This window comes from Amia ocellicauda, chromosome 9 (genome assembly GCF_036373705.1).
Source record: "Amia ocellicauda isolate fAmiCal2 chromosome 9, fAmiCal2.hap1, whole genome shotgun sequence".
Taxonomy (NCBI): domain Eukaryota; kingdom Metazoa; phylum Chordata; class Actinopteri; order Amiiformes; family Amiidae; genus Amia; species Amia ocellicauda.
In genome coordinates this window covers 39080876-39098883 of record NC_089858.1, presented here as the reverse complement: position 1 = coordinate 39098883, position 18008 = coordinate 39080876, and the positions used below count along the sequence as shown (strand labels likewise).

General features: G+C 38.4%; 1 long non-coding RNA gene across 1 annotated transcript; it reads right to left on the bottom strand.

The window, feature by feature from the left end:
* Positions 1 to 301: 301 nt before the first annotated feature.
* LOC136758304 (uncharacterized) lies at positions 302 to 1678 on the bottom strand. The gene is made up of 3 exons (XR_010819955.1): positions 1571 to 1678; positions 842 to 908; positions 302 to 413 (listed from the first exon to the last, which is right to left on the bottom strand). It is a non-coding gene; the product is annotated as an uncharacterized LOC136758304 (long non-coding RNA).
* Positions 1679 to 18008: the final 16330 nt, after the last annotated feature.

The window sequence follows — 18008 nt, the reverse complement described above, 5'->3', positions numbered from 1 at the left end:
CATGACAATGTTGTCACCAGGCAGAGACATTTGCAGCAGCAGCCTCAAGGGAGTGACTGTTGAACCCGCAACACTTTAGTGATGCCTTCAATGGTCTTTTAGAATTTGTTTATGCCCTCCTGCAGATTGGCGCCCCGAATGCAGCTAGCCGAACAATATCTGCTTCGGAAGGTGGTCCACTGGCATTCTGATCATGTGACTGAGTTATCGTATCCGGTGGTGAGGGATGGTGCCCTCAATACTCCTGCAGTTTTCTCTCTGCAGGATCCTGTAATTGCAGACGGGAGAGGACTGGGCCACTCATGGCAGGCTCAGCTCCGTCTCGGGGAGCTGCAGTACGTCCAGGAACACGGCTCTCGACGTAACGTCAACTGCAGGCACTGAATACTCCTCACAGGAATCTCCAGCCCATTCTGCAAGACAAAAAACATTTTAAATTCAAGTTCAAATCAATTTGGAAGTGCACCATTATTGCATGTCAGTTGTATTACTAGAGTTTACACGTCTCTGCAGAGACGATAAAGCCAGACTGCACACAGGGATGTTTGTATTTGGAACTGCCCTGAGTATCAGCCACTTGAATAGGTGACAATTTTGCCCTCTCAATAGAACACTATTTTTAGGCCTGTTAAAACCTTTCCTCCTTATTGATATTCATTGCATAACTAGACTGACTGGATTATTAACTTGGATTCTGAATTTGATTGTGGCTCCTTTCTATTATATTATAATGAACTCTTATTTATGAGTGTGGTACAATACAATGCTTTTTCTGGAATGAATCAACAGTTTTCTGTAGCACTAAAACCAAGAATATGATTCTAAGCTTTTCCTAAAGTACCTGGCATATTGATAATCACAGAGTCCTGCAATCCTGGGTACTGGGGCACAACAGTCTCGGGCACATCCTGTCACATGACCAATAGGACATTGTTAATGGGGAGAGCAGATCTGAAACGCTGTCTCTAGTAAACATAAAATCAAATAAAATGTAGAATTTCCCCATTGCTTTGAATACATCAGTGAATACAGTATCGTAATAGAGTGTCAAGATCACACCTCTAAAATATAATTGTTAATAATGAATACATGTTTATTAATGTTATCTGTTAACTGTGCTGTTAGTCTGGCTGGGAAAAGGGGATGTTTTGTGCAAGCCTGTGTGCAAGTTACATATTTCTAGGCATGACCAAATGTACATTTATGTTAAAACAGATTTCCAAAGACAGCAGAAATAATGTATTGTCAGTTGTTTATCAACTCAGAAAATTAACACTAGCCTGGCAACAATTTACTTTTCAAAATCTGTCACAAGATTATTCTCACCCAGTCAGACTAGACCAGAACTGAGTTACACTTGTGTGCTACTGGTTCAATTTTGCTATTCAAACGTGTTTGTGAAAATACTGGCCGCAGTAAAGGTGTCTGGGATAACTACAACAATAGAGTGCTTTTCACTTTGTTGAACTTGCTCTGGTGAATGAATGAATGCTCACTTTTCTGGATTAATAAAGTTGGCCACTGAAGTGATCAATATCAAAGGGTCATGTCCCAGAAAGGTCAGAATTACCTGTTGGCTGGTGGCTCACATCTGAAGACACAGACTCTTCTGGTTGATGTTCCAGGTGTATTCAGCTCTCTGATGGTGATCAACTGAACAAACACAAGTGGAGATGAGCTTCTGAGAGTGCACAACTTGTTACTGAAGCCTATTTTAATCCTCTCTGTCAAGTTCAACTCTAATCCAGGGCTCTCTAATTAGGGCTGCAGTGTCTTCTGGCTTTTGTTTCAGTCCAGCTTCCAGTTTATAAATTGGTCTGATTAGCTCATTCACAAGGTGAATTAAATAGTCCCCTTTTATCTTAATGTGAACATATAACTCAAACACCTTCTTTCTCAGAGATATAACATTTGTGTAGAATTTTAAAATACAGGGGCCAATCACATACATGACCTTGAGTACTGAAAAAAGTGAAAATTCAATTGAATTGTTTTTCTCTTGGCAAGGAAATTAACTTTGGTGCGTTAAACAACCCAAGGGAAAATGAAGAGGAAAAAGGGTAAAAAGTGACTTCTTGAAGTGGCCTGTGATTGGCTTCAGCATGCAAGATGACAGGAAATCCTTATTTTTGTAACTACACATTGCACATTCACCCATTGCTTTATCCCCTGCCTAACGTACCTTTCTACGCAGCAGCTCCCTCATCCGCCCATATCGCACCTGTGCAGTTATAACCCTCAGTGTTTCCAGGAACATGAGGAGAGCTGTTACCAGAACCACACAGCTGGGGAGAGGAGTGAAGGAAATAGGCAGCTCTGTCTGTCAAGCCAGTCACTGAAAGAATTACCTTGGAGAGGTCTCTGTCTGTACTATGCTCTAAATCACTGTTCTGCCACCTTAGTCCTCAAAATCACCAATTTCTAAAGACTGGGAACACAAGCTAGACACTGGCCAATGAAAGGATACATGCAGGCTATTCCCACTGGGCTGGCTGGGCTGGTGCCCATGCTCAGGTAGACGATGCAGTAGGTCATCACCAGCAGCAGGTGCAGGCACAGGCTGAACAGGAAGCAGGCGAAGCGACCGTAGTTGCTCCAGGCGATGCAGTTGTTCAACACACAGCAATGATGGAACTGGTCCTGCAGCCCAACACAGTGAGAACAATAGACAATCCTCACACAACATCACTGCAGAGTTAGAGGGGTACCCCCTGCTGTAGCACCCCTAGACATTGTTATCTAATAAAACGCACTCATTCTTTGAAAAGATTTACAGATAACCTGTAGATCAATGAGAGATACTTTTTCTTAGTGTGTTTTGATTATATAGCAGACGTGCATTCTTTAACTATTTCTGGAAACAAGCTGATAATAGTGGTTAAGCACGTACCAATTCTCCTACGCAACAGAATAAGCAATAATAGATGTATGAAAAAAGCACAAGTCTGCAACATCTGGAGCACCCATGGTTAAAACATACATTCATAAATAAAACAAGAAAACATATCAGTCATTTCTGGTCTTCTGCTTCTTGCTTCTTTAAGCAATGAACTTGGTTTTCCAAAACTGCTCAATCGTTCAGTTTTATACATTTGGCATTTATTCACATTAAGATCTGCCATGACTGTTTCACCTCTTTAACAACTTTTGAGGTCTGGAACAAGCTATCCAGACACGTAGATCTTTACAGCAAGAAAGACACAGACAAGATCACACTAATAAGATCCTCTTGACTGTATCACTGGCACATCTTTACCTGGACACATCTCTTGCAGCGTTCACAGTGCTTATAAGTTTTGCCTACTGAACGGTTGCAGCGGTGACACCATCACTGTGAGGGATCCCTTGTTCTGCCTTCTTCTATCTTGTGTAAAGGGCGATCATTGTCTGTCACTGTCCACAATCCATTATGTATTTTAGCAATTCCCAAAATTTAATGTTGACCTTATTGTCTGTAGAATATTCTAAATTATATTTGTTTTACATTTCAAACCAAGAGGCACTTCTTTATACAAAGAGTGGTGGGGGGGTCTGTCACAACTCTGGCTCTTTCAAGGAACAGCTGGGTGATATTCCATAGTTGATTGTCTATTTTAACCCAAAACCAGCAAAAACAGGCTGTTGTTGTTTTGTAGATTTGCTAGTATTATTATGGTTCCTATTCCTGCCTTGACATTCTCTGAAGATGTGACTGACCCACCACCATTCTCTCTGAATTACTTTACTGCTCATGAATACTGTAACTGAAACTTGGCTTTAGTCCACAGCTAATCAGTGATGACTCATTTTAATCTATATACTTATGACTTCCATCACTCTATTAATGAAGTCTGGGTTTATCCTATGGATATATACCTCAGATTATAAAGGTCGGTTTGCTACAGGCAGTAATGAAGTAGCTTATGACCGACATCAGGAATGTCAAGCCGCTGGACAAACACAGGGCCATGCTGATATTGTCCACCAGCCAGATGCACCTGGGAAGAAGGGGAAACTTAGCTTGTCAATGACTGAAAAGAAGGCCTTCACAGAAGACACTGTGCTGATGATATTCAGGAGCATTAGGAGGGCGCTTTGCCAATAAGCTACAATTTCTCTGTTAAACACAATCCTGCAGTCTTGCAGCCTAGCCCTTGTACAGTGCACATGTATATAGCAACTGACTGATATTGTTCACTAGAAGTCAGTTGTAATTTACATCACACTTTATCTTCAAGGAAATCTAGACCTGTTCATTAAAAATCAGGAAACGCAAGTGCTTAGAAATACATTTTGTGTAGTTAATACATATTGCCATAAAACTATGCTTGTTTATCAATTACACATTTTCAGAATATGCTGATTTCTTCTACGGAGTTGCTGTCAAAAGATTATATGCTCTTTAACTCTTTACTCAATTTAATCAGCTTCAATTGTGATTTTCTCCAGGCTGAATCAGTGCAATTGCTTAAAGATGTTGATAAATAAGTACAGTTGAATTCCTAATAGTTACTAAACTAAATGAAGCAGTTTTATTTTGTTTCAAATAGAAAGTGTGAATACTGTTGACTATAATGATATTTCGTTTTTTTTTCATTCAAACAATTTAAATTGAAAAGGTTGACATTCAGGTATTTACTATAAACTAGAATATTACTAATAGTATAAATTACACTTAAGCTATACCATGTTTTGCCATTAAGATCCATGATTTACTATTTTAGTAGGTCTTTCGATTTTTCGATCAGACATGATTGCAAAAGAATAGTGCATTCACTGTTAGAAACATAACCAGGCAGAAGAAAGACATGAATCAGGTGTAAAACAGCATCTTTAGCTTCTCTGCACAATTCGCCATTCTTGGGACTGATTCGGGCTCCGGGTTCACAGTTGTGTTTCATACATTGCTTCCGAGGCAACCTTGTTAAGCAATGACGATAGCATCAAAGAGTAACGTACTGGGTGTTATATTAATATTCATGAGCTTCTAGTCTAATGTTGTAAATTACATCTGTATAGAATACACAATCGTACGTTTTTAATAATGCACAGCTACCGTCTCATTGCACATGTTGTGAACATCTATCATTTTTAAATAAGTATATTTTTAAAAATTCTTCTGTACTTTACCACCAAAACAGAATGATCAGTCTACGAGTCTAAGATTGTACTGCTTCACGGTGTAGCAGCTCCATCTCAACCACGCAACCGCGGGTACGTGAGTTCAGGAAGTCTTTCAAAGTCACCAGAAAATATGATTATTATAATATCATTGTCAAGTGCATCGGTTAGTGTGTTTGCGATGATATATTTATGAAGGTAGCGATTTCTCTCTGGACTTGGTCAATGTGAGAAATGGCTGCTCCTCTTTTTTACGAATGAAAAAATTAATTATAGTCACCCGGAGGTCTCAACTCTGACACATGCGCACTGCTGTTTGTTATCCATATAACCGTCGGTACAGTATATTGAATATGGTTGAGTATTGTTATAAATACTAATAATTAGCAGACACCTGGTGGACACTCCAGTCAGGACGTTCACACTATACACATTTGTAAATTATAGGCTAGAACAAAATTACATTTTTATCTACCACAGTATAAAGCTGTATCCTACTGCATTTTATTGTCAGAGCCACATTCTACTCATTGTAACTCAAATAGCAATAGTGCAAGTTAATTATTTATATGCAGAGGTACTGAAAAATCCTACTCAAGTAGAAGTACTGTTACTTTGATTAAATTGTACTCAAGTAGAAGAAAAAGTACTGGTATAAAAAACTACTCAAGTAAAAAGTAGCTCATTTAAAAAGTACTCGAGTTACTTAGTTACTTTTATCAAAGCATTGTCACATGATCTCCAAGCAACCACTAACTCTAAAAAAACTATATATATATATATATATATATATATATATATATATATATATATATATATATATATATATATATACATACAGACAGGTGACAAATTAAAGGAAAAAAAACCATAAAGTGTCTCAGTAAGGTATTGGGCAACACGAGACACCAGAACAGCTTCAATGCTCTTGGCACAGATTCTACGAGTCTCTGGACTCTACTGGAGGGATGAACACCATTCTTCCAAAATATATTCCCTCATTTGGAGTTTTGATTAAGCTGGTGGAGAGTGCTGTCTAACACATCGGTATAGAAGGCCAAATCAACACCTTGAACTCATGATTCATCAGACCAGGCCACCTTCCTCCATTGCTCCGTGGTCCAGTTCTGATGGTCATGTGCCCATTGTAGGTGCTTTCGGCAGTGGACAGGGGTCAGCATGAGCACCCTGACTGGTCTGCGGCTACGCAGCCCCATACGCAACAAACTGCAATACACTGTGTGTTCTGACACCTTTCTATCAGAGCTGGCAGAACTTTTTCAGCAATTTGAGCTACAGTAGCTCGTCTGTTGGATCGGACCACATGGGCCAGCCTTCGCTCCCCACGTGCATCAGTGAGCCTTGGCCGCCCATGACCCTGTTGCCGGTTCACCGCTTTTCCTTCCTTGGACCACTTTTGATAGGTACTGAGCACTGCAGACCGGGAACACCCCACAAGAGCTGCAGTTTTGGAGATGCTCTGACCCAGTCGTCTAGCCATCACAATTTGGCTCTTGTCAAAGTCGCTCAGATCCTTACGCTTGCCCATTTTTCCTGCTTCTAACACGTCAACTTTGAGGACAAAATGTTCACTTGCTGCCTAATATATCCCACCCAGTGACAGGTGACATGATAACGAGATCATCAGTGTTATTCACTTCACATGTCAGTGGGCATAATGTTATGGCTGATCGGTGTATAACAATAAAGTAACTGTTCTATTGATTTAAAAGTTTGTAGTATTATTATTTCTAAATGGCTGTTGCTGATATTTACATAAATAATAATCACAATGCTAACTTACCTAGAACACTAACAAATGTTGATATAACTTTATTGTTAGTTCATTGTGGCAGACATCACTGGTCAGGACAGGAGGCTGTATTTTACAGAAACATCCTTTTCCAAAAAGCAAATTGCTATTAAGTACAGGTTTGTAATGTGTGATATTGTCTTATATTTCGTCAACATTGCTCTATTATTATTTATTGACCTCTTGCTGTTGTAGTATTGAAAAAAACTCTTTGCATTAGTTATAGCTCCAAGAGCTGTTTCTTTTTATTTCCCTCTTTGCTTTCCTGATCCCTTTCTAAAGATCTCTTTAGAACATATCCCTTTTGTATGCACTATACAACATTTTCTTTCTCTTGATTGTTTTTTGCATACTTCTATTAAACCATTTTGGCCAATGTTTTTTGGTCCTCAATTTGCTAAGTTTTGGTACAAATTTCTCCTGAGTCTCAAGTAGTATATTCTTAAAATATAACCATCCATTTTCAACTGAATCCAGTGTGTTCCAGTCTAACTCTTGATCGCCTCATACCTTCAAGGTTTGCTTTTCTAAAATTGTAGACCATTGTTTTAGACTTGGTCCTTGTTTTTTGAAAGAATGCCTCAAAGCTAACCATATTGTGATCACAGTGCCATTGCCATTGGTTCTCTAACTAGTGTCCCTCTGACTCTATCTTGGTTATTTGAAAAGATCAAGTCAATGCATGCACTCTCTCTGGTTGGTTCCCTGACAAATTGAGTTAGAAAGCAGTCATTTACCTTCTCAACCATTTCTATTTCTGCTTCTGTAGTTCCAGCTGGGCTTTCCCAGTCTATGTTTGGGAAATTGAAATCCCGTTATAATCCGTTATAACAGCCACATCCTTGCTACGTGCAATTCTAATTACATTGTACAATGCAACATCTTTCTGAATATCTGAGTTGGGTGGTCTGTTACACATTCCTACCTCCAATCCTCTGGATCTCTTGTTCAAAATTTTAACCTACAAACATTCGGTTTCATTACTAGGATTTATTTTGAGTTCTTCTGCCTTAATGTAATTTCTGACATATAATGCTATCCCACCACCTCTTAGATTTTTCCTGTCTCTCCTAAACTGTGTATCCTTTCAACTTGTATTCATCTCCATCATTTTCTGAAAGCCATGATTCTGTCACTCCTACAACATCGTAGTCACATGCCAGCACTGTGGCTTCTAGGCCTAACATCTTGTTCCTTATACTCCTGGTATTGAGGTACAAACATTTCAGGACTTCCCTACTAGCAGTTTCTTTTTGTTTTCTTTCCTTAGTGGAACATCTTGCGTTGTTAGAGCTCCCTGCCGCCCTGGTCCCTAGTTTAAAAGATTCTCAATTCTCTGCACATACGCTCTCGTTGGATTTCAATGTTTTCTTCAAATTACAACAAAGAAAAACTATTTTCTAACAAGAAATTGACTCCGTTCATCATGATCAGGTTTGCACAGTACTCAAAATAGCAGTAACTTGGCTCAAGTTCTTGTAGATTTCCGCAGTTTAGCACAGATCTGCGCTGCTCCAGCAATGGGATTGGTGGAATTCTGCAAATCTGCTGAAATCTGTGCAACAAGAACATGACTTCACTGAACAAGCAGAAAATGACATGTTCATGTGCAGTAAAGCAAGGGGCCAAAGCTCAAGTACCCCTTCTGAACTCTGAGCGCATGCATGACCGGCCATATTTGCTGTATTTCTGTACAGTTCACTGTTATTGCTTCAGTGCGCACAAGGGGCCAACCCCACCTGCTAAACTCACTATTGCTCGCCCTCGTACACTATGGAATGACCTTGATGGCTTGCCATACACGAGACGTTGCTGGTCTGTTTACTAATGCCATAGTGAACTGTGCATTGTTATCCATGAAACCTACAATAATATTTGGTTCTTAAAGATTGCAATGCAAAAGCATGTGGTTTTCTTTCTTTATTGTTACTTTTTTCTAATTGGGCGTAGCCCCACTGGCCCCTAATGGTGGGCTGCCGCTGTATGTATTACTAAATATAGTTCAGTGTACGTTAAAGAGCAAAATGTTCTGTAATGTGTAATATTTAAATGTTTGTGTCTCTTAGTTTTACCTACACATTTTCTCTCCGCCATAAAGATGGGCACCAGTAAATTGTTTTGTGGCAAGGTGGCGGCCCCAGAATCATATCTCGCCTATGGCCCCCAAAAGGCTAGGGCTGGCCCTGTTCACTGGACTTGAACTGCTTAAATTTCTATAAAAACTGGAAAAAAGGGGTTGTTCTAAAACTTTTGACCAGGTCCAAAAACGCTTGTGAAATATTGTATTCTATTAATACTATTAATACTACAGCATGATTTCTGCCAGTTTGTTTCTAATTCTGACTACAATGTTGAACTATATTTACTGACTCATCACACTCCAAACGTATGGGTAGAATCACTGCGCCTGCACTCTAGCCAATCAGAGGACTGTATTGATCGAGTTCTCACATAGAGAGGCGAGATCAGAGCAAAGATGACTGCGCCCAACAGCATAGATTTAGGTAGGGACAGTAGGGACATGTCCCTACCAATGTCAAGGGAACGTTGAATTTTCCCTACCAATAATTGGGATAAATCTGAAACGTTGAGTAATTGTATCCACTCCAGAAAGAGTTATTACTTTTATTATTTTTATTTCTTGGCAGACGCCCTTATCCAGGGTGACTTACAACATAAGTTAACTCTATCCAGATCGTTGCTCCTAATACCTGAAAACCAAAAAGCTAATTTGATTGTCTTCAGATGTAGATTCTGAAGACAGGGTGCAGTGAACCTGTGAGTGCAGGCTCCCATCTCACCTCACTCACATCCTCTAGCCACTGGACAAGACAGTGTTTGGTTTGATGAAGTCAAAAGTAAGGATGCACCAATATGAAAATTCTGGGCCGATACCAATATCCGATATTTTACTATTATTTATTGACCTATAGAAGGAGAGCAGGTCAAGGGGGAACTGCATTGCAGTTCATGTGCATCATGTGTGTACTTGTTAAAAGTACACGACTAGAATAGAACAAATTGGATGCTTAGTTAGACACAATAAAAGCCGCACCATCAGACATAAATATTGGTGAGAAATATTGGCCATTTTAGCCATTGGCCAGTAGCTGATATAATAATTTTTTGCCATAATGTCCCGATACTGGTCGGTGGCTGATCGATCGGTGCATCCCTAGTCAAAAGGTAATGGAGGAGGAAACTGCACTGCCATTGCTGTGTTAGCAGGGACAAAATTTTAATTCCCTGCGAAACTTGATGTGCTTTCCATGGCTCTCAAGTCAGAAAACATCATTGGTGGCTTTGAGAGAACTGGAATATTCCCTGTGAGCCAGAGCTGGGTGGACAGACAAGCAAATGCTCCTTTTTGTGAAGCACCTGTGCAGACTTCCACATCCCCAACAGCCCCGGCCCCAACCCCAACAACCAGCACACCAGCAGAGCAAACTGACTCAACAGTGCAACAATTCCATGTGATGGAAATTAGTCTCAGATAATATAAAAATACAATTTGAATTGGTTAGGTTGGTTATTTGATGTCTGAATTCAATAATCTATAAAGTGCTTAATCAATACAATTTGATGTATTTACTGTATTTAAAAATCTTGTGGGTTTATATGGGACACATGTGGATTTAAAGGGTACATATGCACCTTATAAGCCCACTCCGGACTTTTCACTTATGCAATTAAATAAGTTAATTTAATTTAGTAAATTTATGACAAAATCTACCAGAAATGTTTAGATTTAGAATTAATACCCACTTTGTTGTGAAGAAATTCACATATCTATAAGAAAACATGTAAAACTTTTTGGTGGGCTTAATTGGGTCACTTCTTCTATGCACAATTATGAATCTGTTATTGAACTTATTGTTATTTACACTGGTTTCCTGATGTGAGGAATCCATTTTCTAACAACAAGTGTGAATTTTTTCCATCTTATAAGCAACGGATGTGAATGAAACTTTCAGAAAATATTTAGAAAAAGAATAGGTACACCCGTTAATGTAAAAAAACCTAAAATTAAAATGACCCCCTTCCACTCCATTTCAGAAGGATGGTTTGAAGTGTCTATCATGAAATGTTAAAAGCTACATTTCAGTTTGAAGGTGGTTTCACTTTAAGGCCAATGTACTTTGGGAGTTGTATGTCTTTCTCAATTAAAGTAATTAAGAAAGACTGTCCTTTAATATGAGTTCTAATCGGTTTGAATTAGTGTTTTAATGACGTGCAGAGGTGACCCCATCTTGTTTCTGCAAGCGGCAAACCGATGATCAATGCAACTGTTTTTTTATCCTTTAACCTTAAGCTAAAATGTGTGATGATGTACATATTGATCTATTCTGAAACTATCTGTGTGTGAAAGTGCGTCTGAAGAACCAAGTGCAATACGGTGAATGTGAATGATCTGTTCTTTTATCCTTTATCATCAAAAGCAGTACTAAAAAACAACCCTGCATCCAATAGTCCAAAAACCCTTTATGTGTACTTGCTAGATTAATGTGTTGTAAAGAATAAAGTCTACACAGTTGTTGTCTTATCTTTCAGATGAGCTGGAAAAGAGAAACCAGTGGGTGATTGTTTCCTGGGGCATGGCAGAGACCTTGGGCTTGGTGCCGGAGCGTGTAGTGAAGAGGTTTGTAGGTAATTAAAATATAGGTCTTTAATCATGCTGCTTTTGCATTTGTGTCCATGGTTACCGTAGAAAGGTGCTGAATGGATATTTGTGTCTTCCTCCAGGCAGTTCAAAAACAAAAAAACACAGTAAGAAATGCACCAGGCAAATTTCACAACATCCTCACACACACAAAGAAAATACTGTAGGAATATTGCAAGGGAAATTACAATATAAACACCTCCTTGCGCTCTCATGCCTTTTTCACTAGTTGCTGGTGTCACTTCCCCACTTCCCCCATCGCCTTCAAAGACGGGAGCACTAAGTCACACAGCTAATGAAGACTGCAGTTCGGGGAAAACAGTAATGAAAATAATTTACCAGCCCAGGGTGAGGGTTTACAGCAGGATAGAAATAAAGAAATACATCAGTTTGACGGCTGATTCTCCCACTTCCCTATAAAATGAAACCACAGCCCGTAGCCAAGAAATGAAAAATTGACGAATGTATAAAATTCTTGTCTTCAAGTGTTCATGCAAGGGAATGAGATAATATATCTGAGAAGAACTGAACAAAAATATTGGTTTATAGGCCAGTCAAGTCTATTGTTGGGGATTATTTAGTTACAGCCCAGTTTAATATGTTACCATGGTTGAGGAGAACTACCCACAAAGGGTTGAGCCACTACAAGCTCATGTCAGTGGGGTTTAACTCCAAGACCGCATTAGTTGTCTTTGTTATAAACAAGCATTTTATTTGAACACCAGTCCAGATACAAGCTGCAATACTCAGTCAAGATAATATCAGAATGTCAAAATATGTCCTACTCAAAAAGTAGTACATAATAAGTATATAATAAGTACATAAATAAGTGCCTGAAATTGAATATCATCTAATCTGATAAAGAGGGAGGATAAAGAATTTGAAGGTCCTCTAAGACAGTATTGCTAAACCCTAGTCCTGAGGGAGCCACTGTTGTGCTGTTTTTTGATCCGAACACGTTTTTAGTTAATTAATGAATTAATCGAACTAATGGCATGGTTATGTTCTCTTTTAAAATAGCAAGAAATGTGGATCATTTTTAACCTGAGTACTTAACCTGAAACTGTTCATATGAAAGCAAGATTGGATTTAGGTTCGACTTTGTCAGTGTCTTTCTGAATTTAGATGATTTCAACTACCTTACATTTTAGAATATATATTGTTCTTAACCAAAAATAGTCCATTATTTGAACATGTCCATGGAGGACATGCTTTTCAGTCCTGGAATTATTCCGGTCACTCTCCTGTTTCCATAGCAGCAGTCTAATTTTTGTACTGTGGTGACAAAAACTAAATACAGTGTCTAATATCTACCTTAGCATTTGAGCAGAGTGCCTTCATCTGATGCCAGGACATTTTAATATGTAACCTAACCTCTGGAGTAGTTACCCCCCCCCAATAACTCAATACACATGTAACACTTTGCATTTTATGTGCCCTTCTTTCTATTTGCCATATATTTCCCTCATCTTTTCACTATGCAGATCCTTACCAATTGTGTTTGCTTTGTTGTTGGCTAAACCCCTACATTTTGGATTATCTGCACAGATTAGAAGTTTGTTAATTACACCAGAATCCATTTCAGTGATGCAATTTCAAATGTATCCCTCATACCATTCCCTGTAATACTTGACTAGTAGACTAAGGATAGAATAAAGAATACCTTTATAGGTATTGTGGCACATCAGCCAGCATTTCATTCCTGGATCTATGAATATTTTAAGTGTTTATGTGAGTAGGGATGCACACAAGTTGTATTCAAAACAACAATCATACAAATGATTTTCTAGAAGTCATAAGTTGCATATTTCTATACTTACATATTTATATTAGTGTATATATTTTTTGCATTAGCTGTGTAGAATCTGTGTATATGATCATTTGTCTTCATAGTTACATTGTATGTATTGACTAACACTACAGATGCCCGTTATTACTTTGCCTTCTAAGAAATTAAGGCTACTAACCATTTGCATAGTATGAACTGAATTGTATCGTATTAAATGTTGTATAGCAGCACTTGTAGAACCAGTTATACAGGATTAGGAGTACAGTCACAGTACAGCTTTTTGTCGATCTCTTTGTCTGAATGGACTATGCATCAACTCTATTGTAGGTCTACATCTTTGTATATTGCACACTGTAATAGTACTGCAATGTGAATTGATGCATTCAGTAGGTTTTCCTCACAGAAAAGGAAACCTGGAGCTGTATTTGTATGTCATAGTGTCATAATTCCTGTATTATTACAGAAATAAATCTTCAGGCTTCATATTTACTTCAGTGGATGTAGACATGCATTAAACATTTTTTTCATATTATAAATTTACATGAAGCTCTAACTCAGGCTAGAGAATTAATGTTTTTCCTTATTGACTTATTTATTAACCTTATTTTCTGTGGAGGCATCTTGTATCTCAACTGTATATTTGCATGCTGTGTCCTGCAATTTGATAGAGCACTCAACTTAATACTGCACCACTTAACTTACAGTGGCCTGGGCGTGTTTAAGCTGTCAGATTTTCTACAATGCAATCGTATCACTAAATATGAGCCACAGTTGATCAAGGAAACAATCAACTAAAATCAAAATTAGAGCTGAGTCAAGGTAAGGAGAGATCTGTGGAGCCTTGACCATACCTTTGGAAGAACCCCAGCTATACGTGTTCACCATGTGCGACTTTCCCGAAGCCGAGATTGCTGCTAACTAGGTCTGAAGTAAAGGCTGTCTAATTTGCTGCCATTCATCAGAGTCAGCACAGAGAAACGAGGGCTTCCTGTCCTCTGTAATCTGCTTTGGCCCCTCCAGCCAATTCGTGATGCAGGGAATCTAATCACGGCCTCCTCTAACAGGCTGAATGGGCCTGACAGCACGCACCTAAGTAAACAAGAAGCTGGCAACTGCGGGTGTAGGTGTGTGTTCATACGCCTGTGCTCATGTGTCTGTTTGGATGTGGGGCTCTGTGTGATCAGGGGTGTCTGACATATTTATCACACTTGTCAGTTTGATAAATGGAGTTTAGATGTAACAGAAAGTAATATTAAAACCAATAGATAAAACAAACAATGGCTCAAGAATCAGACGGCCATTTTAACGCAAACTGGCCACGTTTAACATGTTAACAATGAAAAAAACAAGCGTTTAAGCGTAAAGGTAGATAAAACAAGACTGATTTAGTGTTCATCTTTTTTCGAATATATTGTGTGACCTCAGAATCAATGATTTATTACTGTGATTGTGCTCATGGTGCCAGAAATTAGATAAGTCACTTGAAGGGGCAATATTGTTGGTGTTAAAAGGGTTTATCAATATCAAGGTCCATAGCCTGAATATCCATGGATCAATTTAATTGATCTGTTCCATATTTAAAATAGATTTTTCTTGGAATTATCCTGAAAGCATGCATATTTCACATATGTGCATCTCACAGTAAACATGGCGAGATATTCTGCTGAGGCCATGTCAGAATCAGTGTAACGTGGATTGCGTTATTGACCAGAATAGAAACATTGTTTGACAGAAAAACTGATGACTACTTCTGATTTTATTTTACAAACTTTAATGGAAACTGGAATATGCCAATTAAAGGAAGCTGAACAAAAATGTAGAGTGGTAACGTCTTACACCGTTTGCAGTCTTTTCTTTTTATAATTTAGTCAAGTATTTATTTAGTCAACTTTTTAAGCACCCAGTAGTGTATATTTATATGCCTGCGTGTATGTGTGTGCATGTGTATGTCATATTCTCAAAGTATCTATGTGAACACAATTAACTCAAAATTAACACTCAGACATCGTAGACAGGCATTCTTTTGATAGTATCAACCCTAGCTTGAGCTGCGAGACTGCACAGATCAGCTTACTGCAATCCCATACAGGTGTGCATATGAATATTGCATTAGTAATGGAAGCCATGCCATCAGGTGTCTAAATTGATCTCCCTAATCATTGCACCAGCTTAAATCACAGCACTGTGCAGAACAATATCCCATATAGGCGCAACCCGTTGGATATCCAGGTCTGCAAGAACGAATCCAGGATTGAGCCCCCATCTCTTCTTTGACGTCAGAGTGCTTCGGAAGGCCCAGTGATTGCTCCCATCTCCATTACCCAATGTTTTGTGAGCACTTTCATCCACTGCAGTGGGTTCACATCAAAGTGCCAGTGTTTATGAGTCAAGAGCTGGAAATTATTCCTTTTAACTTCCCCAGAGTGAGGCTTCCTGTTTGCTCAAATTTTGATTGGACTGTTTTGTAAGCTAAGGGTTGATGCCCAAGATGGTGCACTATCAGGAAAAGTCAGGTAAAATCTACTTGGGATAATCAGAATGTTTCTATTTGTTGATGTAAGACTCAGAGTGCGATGAGTTGTGTTGGTGCATGGTTGATAACACAAGTTTTTCACCTTATTTCTGTAACTGGGCCTGATGTGATCCTCATTTGGTGCAGTAGAGTTAATTCTGTCATTCGCAAAATATTGAAATAAATTTGTACATGAAATAAAAATGTTATTTGACATGAATAGTCAGTTATTAAACTTCTACCATAGTAGTGGCACTGTCAGGACTTATGGAAGGTTTGATTTATGTTTCATTACAAATTAAACAAAACTCAACACCACAAAACATACCATAGGTCTAAAGAATACAGAATTCACCAAAACACTAACATTGTATTCCAACTGTACCACCTTAAAATAGTAATGACACTAACTACACTGTCATTACTAATTTACCAGCATGCAAACACAGCCATCGAGTACACTGGCAGGGATACACAAGTCATGAATTAACCATGAATCGGTTTGCTTTATTTTTATGTTGTTAAATTGGGCATTGTTTTGTTTCCAAATTTCATTTTTTTTATATTGTTGTACAGGGAATATTGAAGTTTTAGTTTATATGCCTAATAAATTGAAATTTAAAGGGTACGAGGAACTTCTTAAACAAGTTAAACTAACTTCTTATTGAAAGGGACCTAAAGCATTTCACCCGAGCTTACAAATGCTTTGAGATTTAGTTTTCTTTCTGTTTTGTATTCCTTTAAATACGTTACCATTCTGGACCTCAGATATGATAATTGCTCCCACTGTTCTTTTGCAAAGCACACAAATGCAAGTCAGAGCACAACACAGCTTATGTTATTGAAATGCAAATAGGAGATATGCATTGAATAATACTTAAATAGTATTGTCGCTTCTGCTTAGTGCAGGCAGAATATTTTGCTATTCCTGATGCAAAGATAATTTTGTGGCATCCCCTCCTCTCCCTGGGGTGAAGGCCCATTTGGTTTGATTCTCTCTTTGTCTGTCTTTCCTAGTCTAGGGCAGAAGGAGATATTTGCATTGATAACCTTGAAGAAATCTAAAGCTTTGTGTTAAGCATACTATAGAAACTGGTAACAGCAGTAAATGCAATGGTAGAATTTTCTGTAGACACAAATAACTTAATTGCATAATTTGCACTCATTTACGATTAAGATGCCTGTGAAAACCTGATTGGCTGTTGCATTTTAGGATCAGGTCTACCATAAACTATGCAGCAATTTCACAAGCAATGTCTGCACATTCTTAATGCACAGTGTACAGTCTGTCTTGATGACTTTCCTATTGCATTACCACAGACAGACTTACTCATAAGTGTCTGTGCTTTGCAGCTTGTAAACTATCAACAGTAGGGAACAATTGCCAAGTGAATAACATCAGATCACAATCATCCTCTGTATTGAATTGCTACTTCCACTAATGTTTCTGTTGGCATTCATGAATTTATTCTGTTCTGTTTGGGGAAATGTACATACAGTATGTAAGTAGTATACAGACAATGAAAGATGCTATCAGTATCACTCATTTTCCTCCTGTTTATAGTACTCTCCTGGGAAAACAAATCTCACAGAAATGACATAATTCCTTGTGACATTGAAGCTGAAATTAGGATGTAATGGCTAGCATTTAACTTTCCCCCCTTTTACTGTAAATCAGCCTTATGAATCTATAACTCAAAAGCTCAGCCTGTAATGGATATTAGCACTCCCAGTATAAGAGCCAAAAAGTTCAGGTTTCCATTTGCGATGTTTATATGACTTCATTCATTACAGCAGACCTCACATCTGAAATGGGAATGAGTCAGTGCATTATGCATTGTGACTGTCGTTTGTTGATTGTAACTGCAAGGGTCTAATGCATCTTAGGCTGAAAGGAGATTAAAGCAGAGAGTTTCAATTCATAGAAGAAGGATCTGAATTGTCTGCCCCTGTGAATGGAATTGATGTTGTGCTGCATAGATTAACGGTTAAGTGTTAAATACAATTACTGTACAAAGCACAGGAAAGCATAGCGGAGAGCTTAGCATCTGTAACTTTTCATATGTTTTTATGTAACTGTGGCAACTAGTACACATCAAACATTAACCAAACAGTCAAATACTTACACATTTTG